Below are 10,604 nucleotides of genomic sequence, written 5' to 3'. Positions count from 1 at the left end.
CATTCATGGGATTTGTCCTTATAACTTTGGAGTTTTTCCTTCACACTTGTGGAACTGACAATTTATTTTTTCCTTGTTCTCCTTAAGATGGGGGTAATTGGGCAAGGGATCCAATAACTCTTTTGGATTGTTTTTAAATAAGCAACCTAATAAATCCTGGGTCATAGACTCCACAAAGGATTGAAAGGTAGCAGAATATGCCACCCCAAAAGGTGCCACTTTAGTATCTTGGTTATTTTGAGCTGAAGGTGCTTGAAAACTGATTTAAAAAAAAAAAAAATAATGCAGGGAGAGGCTTTCTCTGAACTCCCCTCATCTGCTCAAAGACAGATCCTCCAAAAGGAATTTAGTTGTCAAAAATCCTCTCTCTGGGATTTTCATTAACCTGGGAAGACTGACTTTTATCACAGGTGAGGAAACTACAAGTCCACAGCACCCCCAGACAAACGTTGTCACACGCTATCATACCTCCCATCTGTTCTTGAGGGCCCATTCAGCTTTCCTAAAAATCATTTATTCTCTCCTAAGAGACCGACATTCTTCCTCCCCCTTCCTTATTAAGATGATAGGTAATCCTGAATTCTAAGCCCCCTCTAAGCCACATCCCTGGGTGTCTTCCACATATACATGAGGTATACATGTTAATCAACTTCTGTTTGTTTTTCTCTCATTACACTAATCTGTCTTTTATTACAGAGGTCTCAGCCACGAACTCAGAAGAGTAAAAGAAAAAATTTTTTTCTTCTCTATGTGATGGAGAAGCCAAGTCTCAGCATTGCTGTCTGAATTGGTAAATAATAATAATAAATCCATTTTCAAAACTAAAACAAACCAATCAATCAAATTCAGAGACTAATTTAGAAAAAAAGGTTGAATGACAACTCGATTTTTTGTTCTAATCACGCAGCTACCTCTTTTTTTTAAAAGGTGCTATTCACATCTACCTACACAAAATAAACTGTGGTCAAATACTAAAATATTTTCTTTCCCTTGAAATATTGTACATAGTTGAACAACAGCTGAGATAAATAGGGTATCTGTAGGTTAAGAGCAAACTCCCTCCCTGTACCTGGTCCTTGGGCAGAACTCTGAAAACTTTCATTTCTAGAGAGAGGTTGCTAAGCGATCAGGCAAATCTTCTCCATTCTTGCACTTCCTGAACACTGGAACCTCTCCCTTCATGACTCAGGAAATAACAAGCAACAAAATAAATCAGATGCGGATTCAAGATTAAAAAGACACTTTATAATAAATATAGTAGATGTCATCTACAGCCTGGAACCCAGAGATAAAAGACACTGGATGGAGAGCAGGGAATGCTTGGGTTCAACATCATGCATTGTATTCTGAGTCTAAGAGAAAGGGAAGCTGGAGAGAGACTGCTCCGGAAATGAACGAGTCAGCTCAGGGATGTCCCTGCCCTGGACCCGTTTGCTTCTTTCTCCACTTTTGGGTCTTCACCCAAGAAACTCTCCACTCTCCCTTTTCAGCCAAGCACCAAGTTCAGAAAAGAGAAACTATTTTCTAGACTTGGCAGCTATCTGGTTCAGAACAATACCAACAGCAGCTCAGTCTGGAGCCATAAAGAGAAATTCAAGGAAACAGAGAACCAAGACGATAAAAGGGGAAGGAAAGAGACCCAGAAGAGAAGAGTGGAGCAGAGAGAAGGGCAGAAAATGGGAAGAAGGACTATGATGACTATTTTCCACTTAGTACGCTGTATACTAAATGTAGAAGGACCAAAGAAAAAAAGATTTCTATTTTAAAATGAGCTGCTTGCGCATTCTAGGAGGGTTGCCAAGGGATGTTTCTTGTTGGGAAGGCACTGAAATGGGCTTTGTTAGGCAGAAGGAGGCCCCCCGGCCAAGTCTAGAAGCAGGCAGTTGAGGGAAGAGGAATGAAATCGCTCTGCACAATAACCTCGGAGGTCATCTACAAGAGGGCCGTGGAAACCTTTGCAGATTTGTCCCTTTGACGCAAACCTTCTTTTTCCACTGAAAATCAATGTAGGCTGCTGTCCCTAGGACTTGCGGTTAGTCTTGGGACACAGCGTATGTTGCGTTTTGCCTGAGAGCTACCCACAGGCCACCAGGACTAGAGGTGCGGAGGGGAACTGAGAGAACCGGGCAGGCCTGCCTTGGTGTCGTGGTGGCACGGGGTTCCCCATACCGCGCTCTTAGCTAACACACAGAGCATCTACTATGTTTGAGGCGCTGCTCTGCGTGCTCTATCCATATGATGAATACACCCTTATGAAATAAAATCTTACAAATCATTATTCTTCCAGCGTTACAGGTGGGGGAAACGGGAAGAGAGAGGTTAAGGGACAGTATCTAAGGTGGTTCTGGCGGCAAGGGGAAAAACTGCGCTTGAACCCAGGCCACCTGGACCTTCAGACACCGGATTCGAACCACTTCCCTACCCTGCCCGTTGGAGAAGACAGGGACTGGAGGGTTCTTGCTCCTCCTTCCCACCCTGCCCTGCACACCTCCTCTCCTGCCTTCTTCCAGGCCTGCATACCGCACCTGCCTCACCCCGATAGCTATTCCTTGAAAAATCCAACCGGGCAAGTGGACTGTTTGGGCTTATTACAGTTTGAGGATTATCTTGGCGGCTGGGGGAGGGGAGGTGGGAGGAGGGGAAAAGCCGAGCTCTGTGGGAGGAAGGTGGGGGGAGGGGGAGACACTGAGAACTGAAGAGGACAGGGCAGGGGAGGGTACAGTGAGTGGGGCTGTGGAGGGGGAGGGGGCAGGTTTGGAGGGGGCCCAGGCTTCTCAGCCCCACTCTGTCCCTGAGGGGCAGCACTCAAGCAGGGAAGGACCTGGCTGGGAGGTGGCTGGCAGTAGGGGTCCCATGCCTCCTTCAGAGCCATGTTCCTGAGCCCTGGCACAAGGCCTGGAGTCCCTGCTGGGTCAATGACTGCATACACGAATGAACTAACTCTGAAATACACGCTCTTCTACAAGTTGTTAGTTTTTCCCTTGGTTCGGCCACATACTGAGCTTCCCTGGTTGCTATTGCATAGATATATTTCCCTCTGTTGGAAATAGGGATATATTTCCATCTAGATGCTGGAGTAGATGTCAAACCATCCGCTTCTTGAGGAAGCCCCCTGTTCATTTTGTGAGCATGCCTGCAAGGACGGGTGGTGATCTAACATTGATTGTTCTCCACCTCCCTTGCTCCTTTCCTACCAGCCCATATACCAACCCGCATTTCCTGCCTTGGCTTCACAGTCTGTGTCATTGAATGGCTTTTGACTTCACGCGATTAGTAAGCTTTGCACTGTCAGTTCTTTATGAGTAATCAGCCATCTTTACATTTTCTTTTAAAATTACTTAAAAGTTTGAAATTTTAGAGATCTTGAACTCAAAGCCCAATAAGCTGGTTAATCCTGAAATGCCATTATTAAAACAGCATAATGTTATATGTCACATCATCTAAATGCTCAATGTATACTTCTTTATTTTAAGATTCATTTATTTGAGAGAGAGAGAGAGTGCAAGCAGGGGGAAGGGCAGAGGGAGAGGGAGAGAAACTTGAGAGTAGACTCCCTGCTGAGCGTGGAGCCCAGCCCCGGGCTCGATCCCAGGATCCTGAGATCATGACCTGAGCCAAAATCAAGAGTCGGCTGCTTAACCGACTGAGCCATCCAGGCACCCTCCAATATGTACTTCTTGAATGAAAAATGAGGCAAGTGGATCAGCACACAGGGAATTTAAACACCTGTGTCCTCTGCCTAGCCCTGTCACTTACTTGCTATATGATCTTAAAACAACTCATTTAACCAACATCAATGTAAACTATTAAAAAATATTTGCGTTCTGATCCAAAGCTTTTGGATTTTTTGGTTCTTTTTGTTTTTTTTTTTTTCTTCCAAGTTTTATTCAAATTCAAGTTAGTTAACACATAGTGTAGTATTGGTTTCCGGTGTAGAAGTGATTCATCACTTACATATAATACCCAGTGCTCATCACAACAAATGCCCTCCTTAATGCCCCTCACCCAGTTACCTCATCCCCCCACCTTCCTCCCTTCCAGCAACCCTCAATTTGTTTCCTATAGTTAAGAGTCTCTATGGTTTGTCTCCCTCTCTGATTTCATCTTATTTTATTTTTCCTTCCCTTCCCCTATGTTCATCTGTTCTGTTTCTTAAATTCCACATATGAGTGAAATCATATGATAATTGTCTTTCTCTGACTGACTTATTTTGCTTAGTATAATACCCTCTAGTTCCAGCCACGTCATTGCAAATGGCAAGATTTCATTCTTTTGATGGCTGAGTAATATTCCATTGTATATATATACCACATCTTCTTTATCCATTCATCTGTTGAAGGACATCTCGGCTCCTTCCACAGTTTGGCTATTGTGGACATTGCTGCTATGAACATTGGGGTGCAGGTGCCCCTTCAAATCAGTATTTTTGTATCCTTTGGATAAATACCTAGTAGTGCAATTGCTGGGTTATAGGGAAGCTCTATTTTTAACTTTTTGAGGAAACTCCATACTGTTTTCCAGAATGGCTGCACCAGTTTACATTCCTACCAACAGTGTAAGAGGGTTCCCCCGATCCAAAGTTTGTGATAAGGTAGACAGAATAGTGCCCGCCCCCAGAGAAAAGATGTCCATATCCTAATCCCCAGAACCTGTGACTATATTAGCTTTAGAAGGTAAAGGGGAATTAAATTTGCTATTCTGATGACCTTAAAATAAGATTATTCTGGAGTATCCAAGTGGTTTCAGGTGTTAAATTCAGCAGGTGTTGAATGGATAAATAAAACATACTATATCCATTCAATGGAATATTATTCAGCCATAAAAAGGAATGAACCATTGATAAATGCTATAACATGCTTAAACCTCAGAAACATGCCAAGGGAAAGAAGCCAGACACAAAAAGTCACATACATATTACATGATTCTATTTATATGAAATGTGCATAGTAAGCAATCTATAGAGACAAAAGTAGATTAGTGGTTGCCAGAGGCTGGGAGGCAGGAGGAATAGGGAGTGACTGCTAATGGGTATCTGTTTCAGGGGGCGGGTAGAGAGGGGAGTTGTTAAAATGTTCTTAGATAGTGGCAAAGCTTGTGCAACTTGGTGAGCATACTAAAAATTACTGAATTATTTATTTTAGAAAGGTGAATTTTATCATATATGAATTACCTCAAAAATAATTACCTCAGAAAAAATTCTAGTTTTAGTAAGTCAAACAATACAGAGCTAACTAAAGAAAAAGCTAATCACCTCTCTCCTCATTCCCCATTTAACCTTACCCGCCCATATTAAAAGTTTGATTAACTTACTTGAAGTCTTTCCTTCTTGATCTCATATACTTACATGTACGTAAAAGGGGTTTTGTCTTTGTTTTTTATCCTTAAGAAAATGAGGACAATTTATATACAACTTGTTTTCTTCATTTAACTTCTCAGGGATATCCCACCAACTCCGTATATATAATTTTATATATAAATTTGTATGAAGTTCATATCTTGGATGTACCATAATTTCTTTTCCTCGCAATCTGATGGTTTAAGGATGGTATCACAATATATCAAAATACCAAGTTGCACTCCTTAAATATGTATAAATTTTATATGCCAAAGATCTTTCAAATAAAGTTGTTAAAATATATTGAAAAAATGGTATCTCATAAGTCTTATGCATGGCTTTTGGTAACCATATAGACAAATTTCTGCTGGATGTGTCTACCTATGAGCGGAATTGTCACATCATGAAGTACATATATTTTCACTGTTCTTAGATAATATCAGTTTTCCAAAGGGGTTGTATAGAATTATATTTCCACTAGTAATACATGAGTAACCCAGTGGCTGTATATCCTTATCAACACTTGGTATTTTCTGCTGTTTTAATTTAGTCATGCTGGTGGCTGTGAAGTGGTGTTGCCCTATACTTTTTATTTTGTTGTTATTTAACTTTTTATTGAAATGAACCTATCATAAGTATATATCTCAATGAATTTTCATAAACTGAGCACACCCCTATGACCAATACCCAGACTGGGTAAAACAGAACGTTTTTAGACCTACAGATATCTATGACCTTTTAATTCTACTCCTAGGCATATACCCAACAGAAATGCACATAGATGTTAACCAAAAGATACAACTCAATTTTGATAACAGTTACCATTTTATCACATTCCCCTTAAATCTTCATATATTTTAATAGAAGAAATAAAGCATTGCAGTTAAAGTTGAAAGCCCTTTTGACTTCCAGTCCCAGGCTTATTACCCTCCCTTAGGTCCCTGAACCCTGAGTCAACCCCTCGTAGATTGGGTATTTTTATACCTTTTCATGCATATATTTATATTCCTTCATTTTCCTGAATCCCAGTGAAACTGAGCACCTTGTCCTATTTCCTCTTTTATGAATTGCCTTTTCATAACATGGGCTCATTTTTTTATTGTTTTGTCTCTTGTTTATTAACTTGTTGAAGTCTTAGTTTATTAAGATATTTACCATTTTCCATCATTTTTATTGTAAACATTTTCCTCACCTTTTCTTTTCACTGGTTATGGTTTCTCTTGTCTTGTAAAAAAATATTAATTTTTATGTAGTCAAACATGGCTATTTTTTTCCTTTAATTTTTCTGGGTTTCTCATCTAGCTTAAGAAGACTGCCATACCCCCAAGGTTATACAAATATTCTCTCATATTTTCTTCTAATGTTTTATTACTTTATTTTTCTTTATTTTTAAAAGATTTTATTTATTTATTTGAGAGAGAGAGGGAGATCACGAGCACAGGGGAGGGGCAGAAGGAAAGCAGACTCCCTACTGAGCAGGGAGCCCAACGCGGGACTCGATCCCAGGACCCTGGGATCATGACCTGAGCCGAAGGCAGACACTTAATGGACTGAGCCACCCAGGTACCCTACTTTATTTTTCATATTTAGATTTGTTTGCAAAGCACCATATTCCAGACACTGCATGGGGTATGAACGAATACCCTAGATTGGGCTGGGAGTTTCCTATGCAGGTCAGAAAGCTAAATCGGCGCCACTTTTGTCTTCAAACATTTCCTATATAGCTGATGAAAAAGAAATGTATATACAACTAAAAACGATTAGTCAGCAGCTAGACTAGCATTTGATATTTTGTTAACAGGAAGTAGAAAAATATTAACCATTTGGTGAGGTGAAATCAGATGAGGATTTTTAACCTATGACTTGTATTTTGTGGTAGTTGAAAAATGTGGTAGTCCTGAAAGTATTCTAGTTTCCTTCCAGGTAATAACAAGACTCAGGGATGAGTGTTGAGGATAGCTGAAAATAATTGCCTAAATTTGAACCCAGGGGAAGCCATTTTCTTTACCAATGTTGGCTTTCTTTGCTTTCTTCTCATGGGGTCCTCCTTCAAGAACAATAGACTTTTTACAGCGAAGCTAAACAAAACTGTCGCTGCCCTTGCTACCCGGACTCTTGCAATCTACTGGGTCTGCATTTGCACTCCCCCAACAATAACCAAAACACACCATTTGCTTTAACTGAAGCACTCATCCGGACCAACCTTGAAGAGTTAGAGCTTAATTTGTTGAGCTGTGGAGAGCTGCTCTAAGTTTTCGAGGCAGTTTCACCTTGGCTCCCTTCGGGTAGGTGAATCTGGCTGCCTCAAATGGGATGTGAATACCAGACACCTGACTTAATCAAAATCCTCGGGAACTGTTTCTGCTCGCCCCCTTCTGACTGAAGGAGCTCACATCACCAAATGATCCATATTATTCACTGCAGCTGCCCAAGCACCCACACGTTGACCCAGAAATTGCTGCCGGCCATGAAAAGGGAAAGTTCATTTTTAGAAAAGATAAAACATTTAGACTTTCCTTAGATCATTTTTTGACATTGTGTAGTAGGTAAATCAACAGCCCACTCAACTCCCCCCAGAAGCTTCTCCCTAGTTAATTGAAGAGGGAAAAGGGATATTTGGGTTGGGCTTTTCTTTACCATCATTTAAAATCCTTTCCTAAAGATGTTTTTTCCTTTACAGATCAGATGGAAGACATGTTTAGTGAAAAAACCAACAGCTGGACTGGGGCACGTGGTGCTTGGAACTCCTTACTAAATTATTTTTCTTCCTTTGTTCCTTCAGAGGAGAAGGCTGCCACAGACTCTACTTTTGCTCCCTGGCTTGGTTTACAAGGTTAGTCAAATATCCCGTACCACAGAGTGCCTGAGTTAATGATTTATCTAACTGGGGTAAAAGCCATATGCCACGGCAATGCTTCATCTTATTGTATTTTTGCAAACGAGTCAGCTTTTGTAGGCTGACGACAGAGCTTAATGTTGTGTCACTAGACTATCTAGAACACATTGTGGTCACATTGCTGTAAGGAGCAATAAAGACCTTCCCGTTTTGATAGTACTATGATTTTTCTGATAACCCTGAAAGGAAAAAAGAGACAAGTGACTCAAAGAGACAAGATAGCATGTGGGTAATGTTTAAGTCAGATTGGATCTCAGATCTGAGGGCATTTTTTTCATGGTTTTGAAAGTTATTTAATGACATGGAAAAATGTGCTTAATATATTTCAGAAAGCAAAATGTGTATTTCAGAAAGCAAATGTGTACAGCATGGTCCCAGTTTGTGGGTCTACAAAGATGATAGCAGGAAATATTTTCTGCAAGTGATGGAATGTACATTCTTTGTACATTTTCCCCAAATGTCTACAATTTGCCTATGGTCCTTTTTTTTTTTTTTCACATTCAAGCACTCATAATTGGAGTATTTTTATTTTATGTACAATGAGTTGGCATTAAGGTAGGTATCTTGGATATCTGCAGTTAGGGTAGGTATCTTGGATGACCCATTCAAGGAAGTTCATTTAATCCAACTTAATGAAGCCTATATCCTTTGCGTACTGATGGAAACACTGGCGACGCATATTGAGGCGGTATTTCCGGATCAGATGGTGTGTGTTTGAGCAGACGCAGCAAGAACAAGAACCCTGGCCAAATTTCCTCTGATGGCTCCAGGAGAGCTGCTGGTGACCCATCTTGCTCTCTCAGATGCAACGAAGCAAAAGGTGCCAATTGTCCTTTTACAATCAGAAAATATAAATGCCTTTTTTAAAAGGGAAAGGTAATTATAATCCACCTGTCTTGGATTTTTTTTATTTTTTACATTAAGGAATAATTTATATACAATAAAATTCTCTTTTCGTTTATGATGTCATGAGGGTTGGGGGGTTGGTTGTTGTTGTTTGATTTTCTTTTGAGGTCACATTCTGAAAAGGTGAATTGTTTTTTCTTTTTTCTTTTATTGAGGTAAAATTGGTATTACAGAGTGATCGCCTCCAAAATGACCATTTAGATCCTCTGCCCATTTTTTAATTGGGTTGTTCATTTTCTGTTAAGTTGTATGAGTTCTTTATATATTTTGGATATTAACCCCTTATTAGATATGTAATTTGCCAATATCTTATCCCATGCAGGAGGTTGCCTTTTTGTTTTGATGATGATTCTCTTTACTGTGCAGAAGCTTTTTAGTTTAATGTAGTCCCATTTATTTATTTTTGCTTGTTCTCCTTCGCCTTTGGGGTCAGATCCACAGAAATATCCTAAGACTGATGTCAAGGAGCTTACCATCTATGTTTTCTTTTAGGAACTTTATGTTTTCAAGTCTTACATTTAAGTCTTTTATCCTTTTTGAGTTCATTTTTGTGTATAGTGTAAGATAGTGGTCTAGTTTCATTCGATTGCATGTGACTGTCCAGTTTTCCCAGCACCTTTTATTGAAAAGACTATCTTGTTTCCATTGTGTATTCTTGGTTCCTTTATTGTAAATTAATTGTCTATATATTCTCGGGTTTATTTCTGGGCTCTCAGTTCTGTTCCATTGATCTGTGTGTCTGTTTTTATAGCTTTGTAATATAGTTTGAAGTCAGCGGGATACCTCCCGCTTTGTTCTTTCTCAAGAACAAAACGGCTTTGGCTGCTTGGATCTTTTGTGGTTTCATACAAATTTTAGAATTATTTGTTCTAGTTCTGTGAAAAATGCCATTAGAATTTTGATAGGAGTCACATTGAATTATAGTATTGGCATTTTAACAATATTAATTCTTCCAATGCATGAGCACAGAATATCTTTCCATTTATTTGTGTCATCTTCAGTCTCCATCAGCGTCTCATAGTTTTAATTGTATAGGTCTTTTACCGCCTTGGTTAAATTTATTCCGAGGTATTTTATTCTTTTTGATGCGGTTGTAAATGGGATTATATTTTCTTAATTTCTCTTTCTGATAATCTATCATTAGTGTATAGAAATGCCACTGATTCCTTTAAGTTAATTTTCTTTTTTTTTTTTAAGATTTTATTCATTTATTTGTCAGAGAGAGAGAGAGAGCACAGGCAGAGGGAGAAGCAGGCTCCCCACTGAGCAGGGAGCCCGATGCGGGACTTGATCCCAGGACCCTGGGATCATGACCTGAGCCAAAGGCAGACGCTTTACCTGAGACTGAGCCACCCAGGCGTCCCTGTAAGTTAATTTTTTAAAATTTTTTATTGTTATGTTAATCACCATACATTACATCATTAGTTTTTGATGTAGTGTTCCATGATTCATTGTTTGTGTATAACC

The 10,604-nt window shown here is 39.7% G+C and overlaps 1 pseudogene; it reads right to left on the bottom strand.

Moving 5' to 3' along the window:
- Positions 1-8,850: 8,850 nt before the first annotated feature.
- Positions 8,851-9,021, bottom strand: LOC118537697 (small ribosomal subunit protein uS14 pseudogene; annotated as a pseudogene).
- Between the last annotated feature and the right edge of the window lie 1,583 nt (positions 9,022-10,604).

The sequence above is a fragment of the Halichoerus grypus genome, chromosome 10 (assembly GCF_964656455.1).
Source record: "Halichoerus grypus chromosome 10, mHalGry1.hap1.1, whole genome shotgun sequence".
Taxonomy (NCBI): Eukaryota; Metazoa; Chordata; class Mammalia; order Carnivora; family Phocidae; genus Halichoerus; species Halichoerus grypus.
The sequence above is the reverse complement of the archived record's forward strand: the minus strand, read 5'-3'. Positions and strand labels throughout refer to the sequence as shown.